The 23129-nt window shown below is 42.6% G+C and overlaps 1 long non-coding RNA gene across 1 annotated transcript in view; it reads right to left on the reverse strand.

Moving 5' to 3' along the window:
- Positions 1-1760: 1760 nt before the first annotated feature.
- The window catches only part of LOC147033791 (uncharacterized), a 62324-nt gene continuing 40955 nt past the window's right edge, over positions 1761-23129 (reverse strand). The window contains exons 2-4 of the long non-coding RNA XR_015058731.1: positions 13172-13326; positions 2352-2430; positions 1761-1906 (exon numbers count right to left, since the gene is read on the reverse strand). This is a non-coding gene — a long non-coding RNA (uncharacterized LOC147033791). The remainder of the gene's footprint in view (positions 1907-2351; positions 2431-13171; positions 13327-23129) is intronic.

Below are 23129 nucleotides of genomic sequence, written 5' to 3' on the forward strand. Positions count from 1 at the left end.
CGTGTGTTGAGTTCTGCCGATACGTGGCCATTTCCTCCATGGTGAGAACATCTGTATGACCCTCGCCCATGTATGAGTATGACCAAGAGATGTATTTCAACTTCCACTTAAAGGCAACTTGCTCGAAGGACAACACGATTTAACAAGGGTTGACCACCAACATCCTTGTTAAAACTCTCTACCTGCACACCACCATCATAATCCTGCCTTCAAAGCCATACTCGACTTGAACTGCACTCGGCAGAGCGCATACCTCCGGCAGGCAGAACAGTTTACATCTTGCATCCCACCGATAGGTCGGATCTGGATCCGGACATGAACCAAAATCAAATCGGCTTGTTCTTTGATATCGTTTTTGGACCTATCTCTCAGTGGTGAAGAATGCCAAAAAACTTCCAGTATCCGGATCCGGATTTGGATCTCCACCAAAATTGAATCAATTCGTCGTCGTCACACAATCAACCTGTCCACCAAGTTTTGTCCGAATCTGTCCTCACCTTTTTGAAATATCCTGCTCACAGACAGGCAGACAGACAGATTGATAAGACAGACAGATGAACAGGGGTGAAAACACAAGTTCCGTCCACCCTTGGTGGTGGAGGTTCCAAGTGGTGATCGAACCCAGGCAGCTCAGAGGTCCATTATGACTGAGAAACCACCTCGATTACCGAAAATAAATTAATTTATTGATAGATCTCTTCTCATTGGCAACGCCATTTGCATCGGAATATGAACCTCTTCCCTCTGCCATCCTTTTGAGGAGTCGCCCGGGGAATACTTTTCTCTCTGGTCTGGCACGAGCTGGATGAGCAGGCCTGATGCTCTACTGAAGGATATATTTCAGAATGAATGTGTAATTTGTTTCAAGGAGCCGGTAGTCACGCTCACACTCTTCGTGAAAGACATTGTGGCATCTTTAAGATATGCAAACCAATGCTCGTACTCTCGTAGATGGGACAGCCGGCTTAACTTCCATCCGATGGACGCCACACACATTGTCGCCTCACCTGTGAAAAACGCCAGGGTGACGATTCCAAAATGGGACAAGATTCGAACCCAGGCAGGACAGCGTATCGGTGAGTGAGTGTGCATTTGTCAATGACTAGGGTGCACATTACTCATTACTCGGTGCATGTAACCACCAATGGTAAGAAAAAAAAGGTCACGTGTGCAAGAGCAACGTTTCCTCCTTTAGTTTTCAAGCTCCCTTCTCCAGCCAACCCAACATCTACTTCTCAAAGTGAAACTTAGAATTTGAATAAGCGTGTTTAAATCACACACACACACTCCACCAGTGACTCACCTGTGATCAGGTACTGTATCGCATCTGCTGTCACTCACCGAAACACTGCCCCCAAGCTGCACGACGCTCGTGTCGTATTGCCAATTTGGGGAGAAATCTGGCGAGAAAAGCAGAGCAACATGCAAGTTGGAGATAAAGCAATATTTCCCACCATAAAGTGCTTCATATAACACGTAGGAATCATCTCATGACGATGTACATGACGCTGACGTCATGTCCATCGAAAGTGGAACATTTTGGATCACCAAGGTGAAGTTCAGAGAGGGCCAAAATGTTAACCAAATTCAAGAAACGCTAAAGAAAGGGGAAAGGGGAAATGGGAAATGGGACATGGGACGGCAGCTGTGATTTGACTCTGTGTGCATATCTGTCGCACATCGGTCATGACGGACACCATGTCCAATGACACTCGGTTTTCAACGAGACACATGCTCCCCGACTCACCATCTTGGAGGACGACTCCTTTGGGCTGTCGGCTCGATCCCTGAGCATCACCAACGAGCCCATAAAGAAGGGGGTTCACAGCACGTCGGCCATTTTGATTACACAAAAACTCCAGAACACACGGTGAAAATGGTCGAGGCAAATGGCTCCCTGACCCACCTGGAAACACAAAGAGAGAAAAATGAAGTGTCCATTCCGTCTATGTTGTTGCAGAAGAAATCCACCATTACTAGTTTTACCCCTGCAGTGTATAATCCACTGGAGACTGTGTAAGAGGGAGAGTATTGGAGCATTGTTATACAATTCCAATTAAAAAATTGTTTTGTTTTTTAAAAAAAAAACTTATTGCATTAGGACGACAATAGCGGTAAACGATACTTGGGGCAATCAAATTGCACGGAATGTTCTTTTTGTTCGACGAACAAACCACATTTGGCGCACGGTGATTTTCTTTCCTCTTGATACGAGTGTCCCCGGTGAGAGAGAGAGAGAGAGAGAGCCAGCAGTCGTTTTTTACGCAAGCCTGTAATTATGTCACATTCTAATTACTAATTTCAGATACAATGGGAAATCCACCTGCTGATCCGATTCCGATTCCGCCCACCTTCATCCGCAAATCCACAGCGCGCTTCACCTTTCCGAGCACGCGCGAGGGCCGTCCGCTGGGTTTTTTCCCCGAACACCTGAAAACGAAAAAAGTTTGAGAAATTAAAAACAAAAAGTGACAGCAGTCAGTTTCACGGGACAGTTGCATTGCGGGTAATGGGATGTTATACACTTGGAAGGCGAGCGAGCTTGTTGCCATGGTAATTATGACAATCGTCTGCACAAATATGTTCTTGTGCTCGAAGGCGCGCCACGATGGGGGCAATGAGCATCTCGTTCACAGTGTTAATTAATCCACTGCTGCATGTGATTCCTGATTTCAGATGTATTTGAACAATTAAGTTAATCAACTGTATTATTATTATTATTTTTAAAAATTATATTAATCGAGGTTCATGGTGTGCTCTGTACAGAGGCTTCGGGGGTGTTCACAAGTTGAAAAACGTTCCGATACTGGAAGCAATCTTGGATAGGGTCGCCGCTCGACTGTCCCATGCAAGATACTCGACCAGAAAGTGATTTTTTTTTGGCAGGAATTTGTAATTCCTTCAGGGTGCCGGCGATAGCTCAGAGGTGAGTGTGAAGCCACTTTCCAGTGGTCAAGCTCTACAAGAAACTTGGTGACCGAACACACCACTGCTCTTTGACCCCTTAAAGTCACTGAAAAAAAGCAAACACAACTTAATCAGGACTGTAAAGTCGAACTGCAGTCGTTATTCTGTTTTCACCGCACAATAGACAATGCATTGTGTTTGCAGAACAAAGTCAAATCAAAATGATGCATCAGAACCGATTCATGCTCTCATCGATTCCCATATGCTGTTGCACTTTTCCACATGAGCCAAAGTTGATCAAGCAAGTGTGCATTTGGACAATGACCTTTTTCTCTCAAAGGCACATGTTTTTATCGATATGTGGACCAGGAAGGCGATTCCTGAAAGCATGATGGAAATTGTGCTTAAAAATAAAAAAAATTCTGTCCGGTTAACCCTTTCCAGTTTTTCCCAACATTATTGACAATCGTAACCCTCATACAGTCTTTAACAACTTAACCAAAAGTGTCAGCCACATCCACATGTTACACATCGTGATCACAATGACGGTGTGTGGTTATGGACTTCGGAAAGAATATGTCGGAAGTTTGACGACACAACGAATTGAGAACAAGATAACCATTTATTTTTCACAATGCAAGAGCAAATGTTAAGTAGTGTTTTCTGGCGCACCATATGATGACAGTACATATGGCAAGGAGAAGATAAGCTATGAGGCATACAACACCACTATGCGGATGTGTCCCATGCTTGAAGCTCTGCCCTTATTAAAGACTGGCCTTTGCCTGTGTGGATGTTGTCAGATTGCTCGCAGCTTTGAAAGGGCAGCTTGAACTCCTAATATAAAGCAGAGAAATGTTTGCAAAAAGAAGCTATGCTCCGCACGAAAGCTTTATTCCGCGGCGCCACGAGCGAGAAGGCGATGGATTGGTCCCATCAAGCTGCGGTGCACAGGACGGCGTTTGTGCTAAAATCCGCGTCCTCCGGAACTCGAGCCGCGGACCTCTGCACGGCTCTTGGCTCCGTGCCTTTCTCATTGCCCTGTGGTTTTCCGATTGCGCACGAGGATGCAGCCCGCGGATCTTCCAGCCACTGAGAAATGACCTTTGTTTCTCCACGTCGTACACATGTTGCATTGCTGTTTAACATTTATGTCGTGCAGTTCGTTTTATACATGCTGGAGAAAGAAATTTAGCCAAATGGCAATATGTGGCTGAAAACCGGAAGTTTGTGATGCACAGGGTTAGAGAATACTGAATTGGCTTTCAGAGCTGAAAATTTGCTGTACTGGCCACGACTCTCTTCCACACAGGACTTATGGCAAAACTGGATTAAAGTTAGGTGCTTGCTTGGAAGATGAAATTAACAAAGACAACCAAAATTGATGGAAATTCAATCTATAATTGCAGATGTATACATTTCTGCCTCTATCTTGGTCCAATAGGAATAATGATGAAAAGATTGCAAGGTCATGAAGTCCTGGTATTCCCCTTGAAAGTACCAATTGCAGGCAACATAGCAGGTAAACAGCAAGTCATAAAAACTGCGAGCAGTTAAATACATCCAGCAGTATTGCAGATGATATAAAGGACCGGACAGAAATTACTGAAAACATTAATGAAAGCTATGGAAGAAATTATTCCGTGGAAACCTTTATGTTTATCTCAACATGAATGGGAGCCTTCTTAACTCCCCTAACAAAGAATGGACACTTTCTGCATTGGAAGAGATTTGTAGTTTTCAGTTTTATTCACATTATCCTGGCATCCAAGGGGAGAGGGGAATTCCTCCTAACGAAATGAGTCACTAAGTGTGGTGGGAAAAGTGGTGCCATTGTGACGTTGCTTTTACCCAGAGTGCTCTGGGAAGTGACAGCACTTCCTTCAAGCTCAGTGGCTGTGTTTGGCTCATCTAACAGTCGTGTGTGTGTGTGTGTGCTCTGCTGGGAGCCTCAGATCATGTATTTAAAAAATAAAAAAAAACATTTTAAACATCAATCCTTGAAACGGCAACTCACATGCAAGATATAAACTGGCAGGTCCAAATAAATCAATGTATATGTGTGTATATATATATATATATATATATATATATATATATATATATATATATATATATATATATATATATATATATATATACATACATAAAGGCTGTCCCAAAAGTCACCTTGGGATCAAGAAATTAAATAACATTTCTGTTTTTTAATAATTAGTTTTTCTTTTCTTTTCAGAATTTGGATTAACATTTGGAAATTAGCCATGGAAAAATTTACAACTGAACAAGGAACCAAAATCGTGGGATTTCATTTGAAATTTAATCGATCAATTATTCTCACCCGAGGAGCATGCTGCCGACACTTCAATGCCAGAAAACCACCTTCAGATTTCATGATTCGTCGGTTGATTCAACATTTTCAGCAATAAGGGTCAGTAAGGGACTTTCCACGATCTGGAAGACCATGTTCAGTCCGTTCGCAGATTAATCGTGAACGTGTACTGGACACGGTGTTCAAGAAGAACCAGGAACATCGATCCGCAGATGTTCTGACCAGTTGGGGATGTCTCGGAGGTCACTGTATCGCACACTAAGAAACGATTTGCACCTGTACCCATGCAAAGTGCAATTGGTGCAAAAGTTGAAACCGACTGATCAGACAACACTTAAATTACTCGGTCAAAATTCAGAGGTTGGTCAATGATGAAAACGAATTTGTTCATAAACTGATTATGAGCAATGAAGATTATTTCCATTTGAACGGTTTTATGAATAAGCAGAACTGTAGGTTCTGGGGATTCGAGAATCCTCGGGCTATTCATCTACACGAGTTGCATCCTCTCAAATGCACCATCTGGTGTCAGAAAGGATTATCGATCCTGGAAGCTGAAGAATGCCAAAGTTGTACCAGTCATAGTTGGAGCTGCAAGAATGATGATGAAGAACCTCATATATATATATATATATATATATATATATATATATATATATATATATATATATATATATATATATATATATATATATATATATATATATTCAAAACCATCCCTGGGAATATTACCACAAACAAACTGCAGTTGGAAGCCGTCCGGGCTCAGCGACGATCCTGAAGAGAGCCCTCAGCACAAAACTTTTACAAAAGAAAACTTCACAGCTTGGTCCAAGAATCGTGACCCCTTACTGAAATGAAGGTGGATACTTTGAGCCCACCCTGGGAGGACTCCATTCCACATTCTGAAACCCGCATATGTAGATACCAATCAATATCACATGCACGCGTGCGCACACACACACACACACACACACACACACACACACACACATACCTAGGGTGGGACTATTTAAAACCCACGCTATCTACCTGACAAAAATCTGCCTGCATGTGTGCATACTCATACAGGCAGGGACCTTTGCATCCCTCCATTTGGCTCACTCCGAATCTGATTAGTACCTGCTACAGTCCCCGCAACAGAGGGGGGAGAGGTAGGAGAGAGTGAGAGAGTGAGAGAGTGAGAGAGTGAGAGAGTGAGAGAGTGAGAGAGTGAGAGAGTGAGAGAGTGAGAGAGTGAGAGAGTGAGAGAGTGAGAGAGTGAGAGAGTGAGAGAGTGAGAGAGAGAGGTTGTTCAGGGTCAGAAAGAGGGAGCAGCGTAGGAAAAGGGGGAGGGGGTAGGATTGGGAGGGAGAGAGGGGGTGGTAAAAGGGTGAGAGAGGAGAGGTGGAGAGAGGGACAGGGGTGATGGATTCTGGCAGATGTGATGCCCAGTTTAATGTCCATCTGAGAGAAGGAACACACATTGATGAACCACCCTGCCTGTGAAATAGCAGGATGAGAGTTTATATCTGGATCGGGATTCAAACCCAGGTTAGACAGAGGGAGCATGCATACCTCTAGCCTTTCCTGCCATGATGTGGCAATTCATGACTTCAAAAAACTGAAAACTTTTTTTACTCATTGTGATCATGAAATTTACTTTGCCTTACTTCCTTCCTTCGCTATCGAACCGAAGGTATCACCATTGAAGCTTGAAGAATGCATGCCAAGTGGCTTCACCAACCATTTCACGAAACAGTTGAAGAAACTATTAATTTTTAGTTGTATTTATTTATCTACGCCAAAGTTATGGGTCATGTAATGGAATAACGAAAAGGGGAAAACGTCATGTAAAATAAAATTGCACATTTTCAGTGGGTGAGCCCACTGCCTGAGGCACCACACAATATTGCGGGGCCAGATGCAGGCGAGTGGGGCCTCAACTTTGCTCAAGTCGATCGATATATTCAGTGACAATGTGAATACCTTTGCCGTGTTTGGCCATGGCTTGGAAATGAACAACCAAGCAGCTTAGAGAATGCTTGCCAAATGGCTTAAACACTCAAGAAAGCCCTCCAACAAAATGGTTCATAAGGAACGGCTGGCTTGGCGCGCAATTAGCGATCGCTGTTGGGTCATATAAACACCCTGCACCCGGAGATGTCCAGAATGTCAAGCAATGTCCGAGTTGGACAAATGAACACTTTTCATAGCAGTCAGAACTGCTGCTGAGGTGAATTAGGAAGCTTAAATTTTTAAATTCAGCTCAGAAGAAGAGATTTTTGAGGTTATGGCATGTGTGGAAATGAAATAAAGCCACCAACGCTGGTGTCTCCCGGCGTTTATAAGCAATGCAATGTACCCAGTCATTTGTCACAATGATGAACAGGGATTGGATAATATGAGTGAGGAGAGGTGGAGGGTTTGGGGGGGGGGGGTTCTTCATTCAGAAACCATTGCGGCCTGTTCCAAGTCAAGGCAGTGTTGAGCAGGCCAAAAAAGAAATGCCGAATTAAGACCCCAGCAAAGGACAGCGAGGTGAGCAAGGATAATGCCTTTATAAAGGACTCGCCGAAACCCCGTCACAGACGGATTCCGTTCCATGAGCCCAATATGACAACCAGTGGTGGCACAACCAGTGGCGGCACAAAATGCACAATTGTTATGCTATATTTAGCTAAGTTGCCCCACTAGTGGGGCAACTTAGCTAAATATAGCATAACAATTGTGCATTTTGTGAGGAAAGCACCAAATTGGGCACACTAGTAGCCTATGATATTATGAACAGATTTGGATATTGGGCCATCTCAAATTCAGCCACTGATGGCTGTGGCAGCCATTTTCCACTGCCATCAAAAATTTTGAGATGGCCCAGTATCCAAATCTGTTCATAATATGTTAGGCTACTAGTGTGCCAAATTTGGTGCTTTCCTCACAAAATGCACAATTGTTATGCTAAGTTGCCCCACTATAAGGCTATTAGTTTTCAGTAAGGCAAACCTTGAGGGTATGAGGAAAGAATTGGGTGATGTAGATTGGGAGATTAACAACAGGACAATCACCATCCGAGAAATGGGAAACCTTTAAGGAGCAAATGTGTAGAGTGTAAAGTACATTCCAATGAGGTGTTAAACTAGAAGCAGAAAAAAAGAGGCCAGGGTGGTTGAGCAGTGAGATAAGGAACGCTATTTCAGAGAAGCAGAAGGTATTTATTAGGTTTAAAACAACAGGACTGGAGTTAGATTTATATCAATATCGGAGTAAACAGAGGCAAGTTCAGAAAATAACTCGGCAAGCCAAAAGAGAGTGCGAGAAGGACATGGCTAAGGATATTAAACATAATAGCAAGGCTTTCTTTTAGTATATCAGGGGAAAAGAACAGGTTAGGACCAGTGTGGGTCCATTGAGGAATAACACCAGGAGAGTGGTCAGTGATAAAAGTGAGATGGCAGGCTTATTAAACAAGTATTCTTCTTCAACTTTTACACAAGAACTGTCAGGAGAATTGCCAATCTCTGAGAGTATCTATCAAGGAAGTGAGGAAGGGCTTTTTCAGAAGATCCAGGTTGGAGTGGAGTAGGTGAAAGAACAGCGAGGACAAAGAGTAAATAAGGCTCCGGTGCAGATAATATGCACCCGAGAGTATTGAGGGAGGTGGCTGAGCAGGTAAGGGAGATATTAACGGATATTTTCAAGAGCTGATTGGCGTCAGGATAGGTACCGGAGGATTGGAGAGCAGCAAATGTAACAACATTATTTGAGAAAGGATCCAGAGAAGAATTAGGAAACTATAGACCTGTCAGTTTGACTTCAGTTGTGGGGAAGGTGTTGGAGACATAAATTAAGGACCAGATGAGGAACCATTGAAACAAATACAAACTAATTAAAGGTAGTCAACATGGGTTTATCAAAGGTGATTCCTGTTTAAGAAATCTTTTAGAGTTCTTTGTAGCAGCGTCTGATTGGGTGGACGAGGGAAAGGCAGTGGACATAGTATTTCTCGACCTTAAGAAGGCATTTGATAAAGTACCACATTGGAGGTTGTTAGCCAAGATGAGGGCTTGTGGAGTGGCTGATCAGGTAGATAATTGGATTGCAAGCTGGCTTCGTGGAAGGAAGCAAAGAGTGGCTGTCAGTGGGAGCATGTCTTGCTCGGAGGATTAAAGTTGCGGGGTACCTCGGGGATCAGTACTCGGACCATTACTATTCATTATTTACATCAACGATTTGGATAATGGGGTGAAGAGTAAGCTTTCCAAATATGCACATGACACAAAGCTTGGAGGTAAGGTGGCTAGCAGAGGGGGTGGTGAAAAGATTCACGAAAGTATTGATGCTTGCATGGATTGGGCAAAAGATTGGCAGATGGAATTTAACCTGAGCAAGTGTAAGGTGTTGGGGATGGGAAAAAACAATGAAAATAGAGATTACAGGATGCATGGGGTAATTTTGGAGCGTGTCACACCGGAGAAGGATCTGGGGATGGTAATATATACTGGAGGTAAGCAGGCAGCACGGTGCCAGACAGCCAAAGGTAAAGAAAATTCCCTCCCCGAGCTCTGCTCCTTTCAATCTTTCTTTCAGTGTCCCAGTGGCCCATTTTCCCCCACCACACCCCTGCTCCTTTCAACAATCCCTCCTTCACACCATCGGTCCATTTCAACAATCCCCAATACCCCCTTCACCAAACATCAAGTCAACAGTCCCTCCTTCGTCCATTGGTCCGTCTGCAATCCTCGCCATTGCCACTCCATCCGCACATTATTTTATTTCACATGTTCATGGCACAATGCAAGACGCTTGCTATCAGTGGCCTGCTGGACAGTTCTTTTCTCATGCCAACAGTACATGCAGTACAGAGGACGTTTTTCTTGCAGGGAAGGGCTAGATGGCACCCGCAGTGTCTTTTTACGCACAAAGGACATGGTGGGGGCTGCGCTGAAAGTTCCCACAGAAACAATGGCATTTCCCACAAGCTACATCGTGGACCCACCACCAAATTATGTGGACCAATGAGAGCGAGGGTGGCACGAGATGAGATGGGGAGAAAGCTACGTCCTGAGAGGAGAAAGGAGAGTCGAGCTGTTCCTCGTCGTGTCCTAAAAGCTCATTCAGAGAGGAGCAGATATGTGAAAAAAGTGCGGAGGAGAGGAGGAAAGAGCTTATGACACAGAGGAGGGCAGTGTAAAAAGCCCAGGGCATGGCTTCGTTTGTGTGGGGCTCCTTGTCGCAGGTGCACGGCGGAGATGGAGTTGCTTGCAGCTGGTGCACTGGGGATGCCTCTGAGAGGAATTTGCCTGTCTGTTTGAATTGCTCTCATTGGAGCACGGAACAGAAAGGCATTCATGTGTGAGCTGCTTGCAGTTTACATATCTTGCACACCGGAGAGGACTCTGTGTCGGAGTGGCGACCCATCAGGGATTGTGCCCAATAGCAAAGGAGACTGCTTCAGCAGCACCAACGCTCTGCACAGAGTATGGTCTCAATGGATGGATGGAGAGGACTTGCCTACTGGGTCTGGACACCACAGACATGGCTGTGTGTGCATCCCATCACACTGCCACACCCCTGTCCATCTTTCCCATCCCCCCTCCCCCAGTGTATTTGGACTGGCACAGCCCCCATTGGACTGTGTGAGGTGAGGGAAGGAATTGATCCCACACTCCGTACTTTTACTTTCTTCTCAGTTCTTCTCCTCCCCAGATTGAATGATGACCATGAGTCTTGTGTAAATAAGATTGCATAAGAATACATGCTGGTGCTAAATCTGCTCGTTTGTGCCTTTTGCCTGTAAATACTTGCTTTTAAATGATTGCTTGCTTGTGTGTGTAAATAAATAATTGTTGGTTGTTATTTCCAATCTGTCTCGGTTGTCCTTTCCTTCAGTGGTAGGAAAGTGGTTGGACACCGTGTACAAGTGCAGTTAGACTGGAAGTTGTACCCTACCTGATTTGCTGTTAGCCAGTGCTGCACCCATCTGTTCCGCTCGGCAGAAGATCACCAGGTGCGGCACTGAGGGTGTGGCTTCTATTTAGGTTGCCATGCCAATAGAAAGGTATCGCGTTAACATGGAAACATCACCCTGCTAAGCTTGTAGTCCAAGTCAAGTGGCTACAGCTGTGTCAGAACTATAATCCGTGAAGCTCGCTGTGGTCAGCAGCCTCAGGACCGGGTGTTCGGGGAAACTCGAGTGCTTCCCCTCGTGGCGAACCTCAAACCCTGTGGTTAAAATTGTTATTATTATTACCCCAAATGCTCACTTTTGAGAAAGACATTATGTGATTGTTGTTATCATCACTGCAGACAGGACAGGCAGCCTCATGTTACTCCGCAAAACCACGTGCTCCATGGACACTTCGCTTCAAATTGCATCTCCTTGGAGAGATATCCCCCGACTGCAAAACTCACAAGCAAGCGCTGCACCAATGATCGACTCTGATAGTGTCTTGTAGAGGTGACGGCTCACGGCAGAGGAATACCAAAGGAACAAATTTTAAATGGAATCAATCACACACCATTAAGAGATTTGGGCAAATGCAAACAGCAACAAATTAATGCATTTGCAAAGATAGCCAGCTTTGTAGTCCTTGCAGAATGGGTGGTTGTTGAAGCAAAATTTACAGAAAAGCACAGAAGTGGCATTGACATGAGTGCATGCACGTAAGAAGCAAAATGTCGAGCCTTCTGCGAATCTGAGTGCATTGCCTGACCCGAACAACTGATGGCTCGAAGCGAGTCCATTACGATTTGGAACTGGACGTCGAGTGCGGGAAGTATATCAGAATGGCTGTTCAGAAAAGCTTATTCGAATGTTGCTGATCCCTGTTCGTTTGACCTTCTTGATGAATCGAGGGAGTTGTCCACAGCAAAGCTTCCCGTGTCATTGCCTGCCCAAAAAGCAGGGTGAGCGGAGACTCTCAGCGAAGGAACAAGCTGGCATTTGAGGCACAATACAAGACTTGTATCACTGAAAAACACTGCCTGCTTTATGAGACTTTCTCACCATTCTGCAACATGGGAAATGTTCCTTCTTGCAGTGCAATCTGGCGGCAAGAAAATATACAGTTCCGCCAAGAGCAAACATCAAATGACTTGGTCTGTTTTGCGTTCCTCATCTGAGCACTGATCTCATCAACCTGGGATGCCAGGTTCAAATCCCATATACTGCGTGCCCATGCACCCATTGCCTACTAATCTCCTTGCAATTAATGTAGAAGAATAATGATGTCTCTGAATGTCCTCGTCCTACACGTGATGTAAATGCAAGTGAGCTCTTCCATGTATGTGGCCTGAAGCAGAGCACAATCACCGATTTGGACCAGATATTGAAATGGCACGACTTCTCAAGGAAACTCATCCACAAACTAAGACAAGTTTGTGTGAACTTTAAAATTGTATTCTGATGTACCTGAACCAGACTCTTTACAGAGCGTTACTGCTGCTGAAGTGGTTTATTGGCATTTGGGTATCATTGGTGGTTTGCCATTGCCTTCCCAGCATTGTTTGTCCATGCTCTAAACTTGAAATTGCTGAACGTCAAGCAAGGAAACACCACGTACCATTTCTTTATCGTGTCGTTCGTGTGACTCAGTTGGGGTTCGAGTCGCCGACCTCCCAGATTTGGGGCAGATGCTCAAACCATGACACCACCGAGTCTGGTCGTATGATACCTGTTCTAAAATAACCAACAATTCTTATGAAAAAGGTCGGTGGAAAACGATACGATTCGCTTCTTACCAATACTTTATTTCAGCCAGCAGCAATGAAACTTGCCCAAAATTAGCTTAATGGAATGTACCTGGGAACCAAACCACTCAGCTCAAAAGGAAAAAAAATCAAGTGAGAAAAATCGAAAATGGTTACAGTTCAAAGGCTGAAGTTAACATCAAACCTCTGATGCAAAGAATCCCTGAAAATAAATTATTAAATTATCCCAGCACAAGCCCTCTGTACCAAGGCATCAAAGGCAGGCGTCTCACAAGGCTTCAGGCAGAAGTGCAGCAATAATCAGACAGATTAATCCTTGTAGTTTTGGGTCATGAACTCAGAAGATGTGATGGGGCGAGCAAGGTCAGCAGTCAATTCAAATCCAGGCAGATCCCAGGAACCTGTAAGGCAACACAGTTGGACAAATAACTCAAACATTTCCTCATTATGTTCTGAGGATCATTTAATGTGACTAGAAAAGCTTTGGAGGATGGGAATTAAGTGTGTGGAGAGGAGAGGAAAGTAGGTTGAAAGAGGTCATAAGTGCTCTCCAGTGGGGATTCAAAAATAAGGTGGAAAATAAAAAGATATAAAAAAAGGAATCGAGGCATGGTTGAGGAGGTCAAAAAACATGGCAGCTTCAGAACCGAGTTCGGCAACCCAGGAAACGCCTGAAGACCCCAGAGAGCCAGGTGGCCGAGGATCGCCTGATAAAGGATATAATTAAATAAGGCCGTTAATTATCTTCAAAAGGAGTGTTTTTAATGAACACTAACACCCAATTTTCACTCTTGCACTTCCTTGGCCTTCCCTGAGTATGCACGCAAAGTTTCAGGCGAACAGGTTTCATGGCTTTGGAGTTATGGAGGATACGGACACGCGCGCACGCGCGCGCGCACACACACACACACACACACACACACACACACACACACACACACACACACACACACACACACACACACACACACACACACACACACACACACACACACACACACACACACACACACACACACACACACACACACACACACACACAACAGATGATGCTGAAAAAAAAACAGCGAGGTATTTTCGCATGGAAGTTCCAATGATCACCACCCACAAAGCACAATATGCATAAAGTGACAATTACCATTCTTTTTTTGATGAACACAAGGAAATACCAAGAAACTTGGAGATGGAAGGAGGATACTTGGAACTCATGAAAAGTCCTATCCAGAACATAGCCACTGCAGGTTGTGCTAAGTATACAATGAAGCCCGTACAAGGCCATGGCCAGGATGCAGATCAAAAATGGCCAATTACCTTCGCTCCTTCATGAGCTTACACTCTTGCATTGAAACAAACAAGAAAGCATGGATCTTTAATGTTCACAACATAAATGCAGAGAGCACACGGATCTTTACATCCACATTCAGAACACAGCAAACGCCACAAGAAAAAACTCCAAAATACAGTAACTTCCCCATTAAATACTCAATAACACAGTAACTTCCCCAATAAATAATCTAAAATACAGTAACTTACCCCAATAAACACTCTATAATGCAGTAACTTCCCCAATAAATACTCTATAACACAGTAACTTCCCCAATAAATACTCTACAAGACAGTAACTTCCTCAATATATACTCTAAAATACAGTAACTTCCCCAATAAATACTCTACAATGCAGTAACCTCCCCAATAAATACTCTATAATCCAGTAACTTCCCCAATAAATACTCTATAATCCAGTAACTTACCCCAATAAATACTCTATAACGCAGTAACTTACCCCAATAAATACTCTACAAGACTAACTTCCTCAATAAACTCTATAATGCAGTAACTTCCCCAATAAATACTCTAAAACACAGTAACTTCCCCAATAAATACTCTACAAGACAGTAACTTCCCCAATAAATACTCTACAAGACAGTGACTTCCTCAATAAATACTCTATAACACAGTAACTTCCCCAATAAATACTCTACAACACAGTAACTTACCCCAATAAATACCCTATAACACAGTAACTGCCCCAATAAATACTCTACAAGACAGTAACTTCCCCAATAAATACTCTACAAGACAGTGACTTCCTCAATAAATACTCTATAACACAGTAACTTCCCCAATAAATACTCTACAACACAGTAACTGCCCCAATAAATACTCTACAAGACAGTAACTTCCCCAATAAATACTCTACAAGACAGTGACTTCCTCAATAAATACTCTATAACACAGTAACTTCCCCAATAAATACTCTACAACACAGTAACTGCCCCAATAAATACTCTACAAGACAGTGACTTCCTCAATAAATACTCTATAACACAGTAACTTCCCCAATAAATACTCTATAACACAGTAACTTCCCCAACAAATACTCGATAATGCAGTAACTTCCCCAATAAATCCTCTCTGATACAATGACTTCCCCAATAAATACTCTATAATCCAGTAACTTCACAATAAATACTCTATAATACAGTAATTTGTAATTCACATATTATGTGAAATAAGTCATAATTCGAGGGGAAATTGCTCAGATATTTCTTATATTAGTTCTTATTTTTCGAAGTTATGCACTTTGCGAAATTTATTTGAAATCATTCATTAAAAAAAATGAAAAAAAATGTCCGTTTGTATGCTGTGCACTAAAAAATGAGAAATTTCGGTTTTTGCTGGACAGTGGAGCGTAATGCCCATATCCACTGCCCACAACACTTTTTCCCAGGGACTTTTCCTTTTGAGCTGTATTCTTTTGATAGTAGTCACATATAATGTTTCATTCTTTCGACGTAGTCACGATAAAAAGTTGCAAGTCTTCGATACTCTTCCCGTGGGAAGAGGGGCAGAGATTCGCTTACATGTCACCACTTACTAATGGTAACTTACGCGTCACATTTGGAACTGCTATTTACAAAATGAATAAAACAATGTGGGAACAGATTAAAACAGCTGAGGAACATCATCATGGACTTGCATGGAAAGCAGAAAGAGAAAGAATGAGGCGGGAGAACGAGACGGCTGATCAACTTCAACATAGATGTGGTGGATAGACAGAAGGGAAGGATAGACAAGTGACTGGTTCAGGGCTGGGTGCGCACGGTCTGGAGTCGTAGGCTGGATGGTGGTCTCTCCTGAAGACGGAGCATACCAATCCTGGTTGTCTTCAGTTGTCACAAGACCAACGACAACAAAGCGCTGCTCCGTCGGACCAACACCAATCTCATCATCATCCCAGGCGTGATGATGACGGGGGCTTATGGATTGGGTTTCGTCCATCCGTGCATCCATCCATCTGTCCGCAGCCACATCTCTGATATATATGGAACAATTTTGTTCAAACTTCGCAAAAAGACAATATATAATGGCCTACATATGCACATCATTTTGTTTCGAGATTCGATCAAAGAAGGCCAACTGGCAGCCAATTTAGTTGAAAAAAAAACCCGATGTTGAACACGTCCTCAACAATTTCTTGGACATGCATTCACCGATCTTGTTCAAACTTGGCAAACAGCACAAAGAATGAATGATGGCTTACATATGTATGCTAATTTTTTTTCGAGATCAGATCCAAGATGGTCGACTGGTGGCCATTTTGTTACTTCAATGTGTCCCCAACCATTTCTCTAACATGCATGGTCCGATTTTGTTCAAACTTGGCACAAGCACAGCACATGATGGCATACACATACACCTTACTCTATTTTGGGATCTGATCAAAGATGGCTGACTGGTAGACTGGCAGCCATTTTAGTTGTAAATAAATGTGGGCTAGCCCTTTAACTCTGCACAGCAAAATTACTAAAACCACGTGGGCGATGACATATTTTATGTCTTATTCTCCTCGTTATTTTTGCCGGTGGTCTTGGAGAGGAGGTGGGGGGGGGGGAGAGGGACAAGCAAATTATCTCTGTAAATGTGCATCATGTAGCGCCACCTCCAGGTGGGGGAGGGTATTACAAATCTCCACCATTTACAGTGCAGTATTCCAGTTTGTACATTTTTCAGTGCAGTGACATTTTGAATTATAAGCAGTAGGTATGTTTTTGTTTCATGCATGTAACCCGGTGTAGCAGGCCAGATTAAGCCCCCGCCAAACTATATCCAGGTTTAGTCTGGTCTCGGCCAAAATGTACCCCGGGGTATATTTTGGCTGAGACCAGACTATACCCCACTCGTCTAGATTACATCCCCTTATGTTCTTCATAAATAAGTCTGTATTTCAATGCCAGACTCAGCTAACCCTAACAGCTGAAATTTCACGGGATGGAGCTTCAACAAAGTGCACGCCATTCGAAGTGATGTGCGGCCGCACTACCAAGCTGCACATCGACCAGAAGTCTGCCGACGAGAGTGATGCAGCAGCACTTCCAGACTCAGCCAGCCCTGATGTTCTGCAGACACTTCACACCATTCGTAAAGATCTCTGTTCCACAGTCTCGAGCAACATCGCCAGTGCACAGTCTCATCAGAAGGAGAGTTATGATCATCGCCATAAAAGCAACAAAGACATTATCACAGGGTCCAAATTCTACATCAAAAACAGTCGACGTATCCACCGGATGGGATCCAAGCTGGAGCCTCACTGGACTGGTCCATACACTGTTGTTGAGTCCATCAGCAAAGGCCGTGTCAAGCTAAAAAATATAAAGACCGACAAGATCCTAAGTAAGACCTACCATGCCAGCAACCTCAAGATCTACACAGATGCCACATCATCATCAGATGTTCCCCAAGACCTTGAACACCCAACCAGTGACTTCATTCCTGACTGCCCCTGTGACACCATAGAGAACAAACCCCAGCAACCTAAGAGACCAAGGGAGGAGCCATACGAAACCAGTGACACAACGGAATACGTCAGCAAAAAGCCCAAGTTGACCAGGATGTTCAGCCCACTCTCCAACAATGCTTGAAAGAACCTCGCAGCAGCGCTGGGTCTGACATCATCAAAGTCAGTATACTTTGATCAACCCTCTGAACTATCAAAGCCTAGACGACCATACAAGACCAAAGGTGATGGCAACTGCTACTTCCGATCCATCAGATATATACTCATGGGATCAGAGGAGAACCATGGCATCATCCGAGATCGAGTCGAACAGCACATGAACACTGACATCACCACAAAGCTCCAACACTACCTGAACCAGAACGTTGATGAATATGTGACAGCCTCTGGAATTTCACAGGATGGAGTATGGGCGACTGATGCCGAGGTCATGGCCACAGCCAGTTTGATGGGATGTGACATTGCAGTACATACCAAGGTTTGACAGTGAATGCAGTGGCTAACGTATCCTGCCAGCTTGAGTCTTCAGAGCTTGACAGATCATGCATTATATCTTGAGAATGTGTCGGAACACTTCAGTGTTGTAACCAGTGTTTAGATATATGTTTTGTTGGATCATTTCTCAATAAACTTTGGACAAGATTCAGGTTTAGGTAATTTATTTGCCAAAGATGTTCAACATATCCATTTACTGTATATTGAATGAAAATGTCAATAAAATAAACAGTAATTAAATATACATATAAATGGTTGGATATTTGGGTAAACTTAGAGGATATATATACCAGTAAAGGTGCCAGTCTTGGATGGGCGTCACTGGCAACATATGGTAAAAGACAGATAGCATGAATGTATTTTAAACAATATATTATATCATTTTTATCCATTGATTATCATTCAGGTTTTCCCCTTCGACTGTCCCGCAGTAGCTCCACTTCAATGACATTACCACATAGTTTAGTGACTACACAACGTGTACCATTCATGAGTTCCGGAGGATCCACAGAGCGCATTAAAATTACAGGGCACCCTACTTTAAAGTGATCCAAAAGGCAGGATCAGTTTCGTGTACATATTCATATCTTGAAGATTTTAGCTGGCCGGATCAGTTTCGTCTACATATTCATATCTTGTAGATTTTAGCTGGCCGGATCAGTTTTGTCTACATATTCATATCTTGTAGATTTTACCTGATTCTGAAACTGTTAACAGCATGTCGATTGGATGGTTCTGTGACTTTCTACGGTAGTAAACAGAAGTAAGACTGAAGCCTGTACGCCACTATGCGGACACCCGAGCACCTAATATTTCACAACAAACTAAAAACTCACAAAATTTGAAGATATTTTAAATAAACAATTTATTATAATATCAATTAAATATCATTTTTATTCATCGACAATATGAATTGTTCTGTACAGCTATAGTTGTTCTCCTGGGATCTGCGCATCCATCCACGATCTATGTTCTAATGAAGTGCAGTAGGAATAATAAAAACAGCACCGTGCGGGAGTGTCGGTAATCTCTCCAAAGCTCTCGGAAAGCCTTAAAATGCATCACAATCGGTTTGATTGTGAACAGATATACTGACGGACAGACATCGAGACTGGTTTTATTAGGTCATCATGAAGGTACCGCTTGATATTACGCATTGAAATAGAGATATGAATACTCAAGTGAGTTTATTATATGTCTATGATTGATAGCTTATTGACAGCTCAATAACATGAGCAATTTACTATGGCGTATAGTGATTAATAATAACATACTCTACAAAAGGTTTTACGAACTCATCTTAGTGTTCCTCTAAAAATGGGAAACATTTTTATTTCTTTTTTGTGCAATAATTCCTCCCATTTTGCAAATGGAGAACATGAACTGTTTAACTACCATAATCATGAAAACTAATTTTGAGGGGCCTCTTAAGGAAGACAATAATATCATCTATATTAATATTTCGGCACGCCCCTTTTTTTGTTCCACCATCAGATTTTCCACCATATGTCAAAGCTTGTTTCATTTCATGCAGTAACAAAAATCTGATGGTGGAACAAAAAAAGGGGCGTGCCGAAATATTAATATATATATATATATATATATATATATATATATATATATATATGTTGGAACCATTTTGTGTTGTAGTTTATAATAGAGTTTTAATTCTTGAAGTGTAAAAAGATGTTGAACTTTGAGAATATTTAGCTTTTTTAAAATTGGGTCTGTGTGAGCATAATATTTTGGGTTTGTGACAATACAAATGGCTTTCTTTTGAAGAGTAAATAACTTTTGGATGTGGAAAACCCACACCAAATACAATAATTAAAATGAGGCAAAAGTCATGCATTGTATAAAGAAATTAGAGTGTGTTGTGGCAAATCATGTTTCAATTCATTGAGAATCCCGATAGTTTCCGAAATTTTACTTAAGAGCTTTTGAGTTTGAGATCTAAATGTCAGATTCTTGTCAATCAGGATGCCAAGAAAATTGAAGCAGTTTGTTGGCTGTATTGGAGATTCACCAAATTTTAAAAGTTGGTGAATCGTGTTGCAATAACATGCGTTTCCTTGTTGATAAAATCAGGGATATCTTATTTGTACCAAGCCAATCATATATTTTATTCAGCTCACGGTTCATTGTAGTCTGCACTTGATTAGTTTGCAACGGCATTAAAGCGATTAAAATTGTGCATTGTAGTGGATAAGGTTGTGTTATCAGTGTGTGAAATAAAATCAAAAACTTAATACTGTATCTTTGAATATTTGTGTGTCTGAGTGTGGGGGTATAATCTGGCCTTGGGGGTGGGGGGGTATGAAATAGCCGAGCCTAAATAATACCCCGGAGTATAAACTGGACGAGCCCAGAATATACCCGGGGTATAAAACAGGCTAGCTCACTTTAACCCCGGTTATAGTCTGGGCATGGGGTATATCTTGGGTTGTTACACTGGGTTATTTTTTTGCCGAGAACATTGCTGTCAGTTGCCTATACACCACCAAGATCAAGGTATGCGTCAAAAGAACGTGTTGCATACTTGGGACAAGATCGCCCATAGGGTAAGTACTTCATGAGACAGCAACCTTTACTTAGTGGTGTAATGGTTCGAGCGTCCACTACGATTCTGGGAGGTTGTCGGTTCGAACCCCGGCTGAGTCATACCAAAGATTTGCAAAATTATTAGTGCTACTTCCTTGATTGATATCGAGTATGGGACATTTTCACAAAAGCGGGTCAGGTAACGGTGAAGAACAAACTCAAAAATCAACTTTCTTTGATATTCTCGAAATAATGCTTGAACCCCTTATAAGGCCTAGAAAAATGTTCAAATGATGTCAGCAACGCAGGATCACCATAAGGCATCTGCACTGACTGGGCAATATATGCTTGATAAAAATTCTCGGAAAGTCTTTATCGTTACCTGACCCACTTTTGTGAAAATGTCCCGTATGAAAAAAAAAATTAGAACATGGAAAAGTAACTGGAGGTTAGTAAGAATAGCACACACAGGTTTTGAAAGGCCAAATGGCTTCCTACATTGAAATTCCTTGTGAGAGAACTATTGTAACCTATTCTGACATCTCACCAGAATGGTGGTGTTTTAGAAAAGGCCAACCCCATTGCAGATGGAACCTAGACTCTGCAGATCAATGGTGAGAGAGTACGTGATTCACGAGCCGTGTTGCCACCCCTTTTCAAAGTAGTATGATCCAGATTGTCCACAAGCCAACAGAAAAATGTTTCATTTATATTTGGATCCAAATCCACATGGATTTGAGGCAATAACAAGGCAGCTCAACGCCTGCATGCGACCAACTGCGTTTCCTTGCTGTGCCCTACTGAAGTGAAGCATTCACACTCAAGCACATGCTATTGGCTGATGCTGCGTTTGCTTGGCTACTGTTACGCAACAAGTATGAGTTTAAAGTTCTGGTAATTACTTGATATTATGCTCGACTTCATCCATGAGAAACTTGGCGACAAAATTACCGCTCAACGAAGCTGTAAGCAATGAAAGAAAACCCTGAGAGAAGAATGAAGGGCATTTGGTTTTGTGGATTTCAGCTAAACAAGCAAATAAATAATGAAACCAGAAAGCATGTAAAAATTTAAAGCCCGTCCGCAGCCACTTTGTATTTTGACTTCTTCAGGATGCTAAACATGATGAAAACAGTTGAAAACAAAAAATACAAAAAATTGACGATTTTAGACGACCTTGACCTCAAGAGCAATCGGCTTCAGTGACCCAACATGCAAACACTGCTTAAATTTCAATTCAATCAGATGGAAATTGACGATTTTCACCTTGACAGAACACAGGTTATACTCTGAATTGGGTCACATTGGGTCACTGACATATTGATATGACTGAAATATATTTTATGCAACCTTGAGTTTTGAACTTTTGATCCAAAAAAATTAAAAAGCCAATCGGCTTAGACCTTTTGATTAGTGAACCGATTCAGTGATACAACATGCAAAATTCTTTAAATTTCAGGTTAATTGGATGAAATTTGACGATTTTATGTGACGTTGACCTTTTCACCAAATAATTAATTTGTCTTCTCCATGTTCTCATAAGAAAGATCAGTTGAAAAATTTGATGACAAAAGCTCAAATAGTAAAACAAAAAGAAAAAAAAAGTTACAGGCTGGACAGACACATCTCATTTCTTGTGTTTGTTTCCAACACGCGCGCGCACGCACGCACGCACGCACACTTATACAGTGTCACCTATTCCTGAAATATAATATAATTCAAAGGATTGCTGTAAATAATGTTAACATCAAAACATCGTTCCCTTCCAAAAATGAAGAACCTGTGAACAAATGAATGGCTTTCTGTTCAGCACCGATCATCAACTGGGCACAGTTCTTCTTTGAGGTTTCAATCATTTCAGCCCAGGACCATCCAAACGGTGGATCCACAACAGTGGATTACCTACATCAGTGGATCCACAACCTCAGTTACGTCCAGGCAGTCAGTCATCCCATCAATCATTAAGCCTCCCTTACCTCAAATGGCCGCACAGCTGACTCGGCACGTGAAAAGGCTGAATGCCTAAACTCCATGTTTGCATCAAAATCTTGTGTCCGAAACCCATCGCTTTCTGTACCCACCTTACCCAGTCACACCCAACTGTCCCTCGACTCTGTGTCCTTTTCTTCTGACAAAGGGGAGAGTTTGCTGTCAAACATCGACTCAGATTCTGTAACCGGTCCAGCCGGCATCAGCCCACGTGTCCTAAAAACCTGCTCCTCTGCTCTTGTTCACCCTCTCTCTGCTCTATTCATCCTCTCATTTGCTCAAGGTCAAGCCTGGTGTTGGCTTAGTGGTTAGGGTGGCGGCTTGGGATCCCAGGATCCTGAGTTCAAGCCCCGTTGGCTGCTGAATTAACACCAGGGGGTT

The sequence above is a fragment of the Eptatretus burgeri genome, chromosome 1 (genome assembly GCF_056783735.1).
Source record: "Eptatretus burgeri isolate ZD-2024b chromosome 1, Ebu_testis_v1, whole genome shotgun sequence".
Taxonomy (NCBI): domain Eukaryota; kingdom Metazoa; phylum Chordata; class Myxini; order Myxiniformes; family Myxinidae; genus Eptatretus; species Eptatretus burgeri.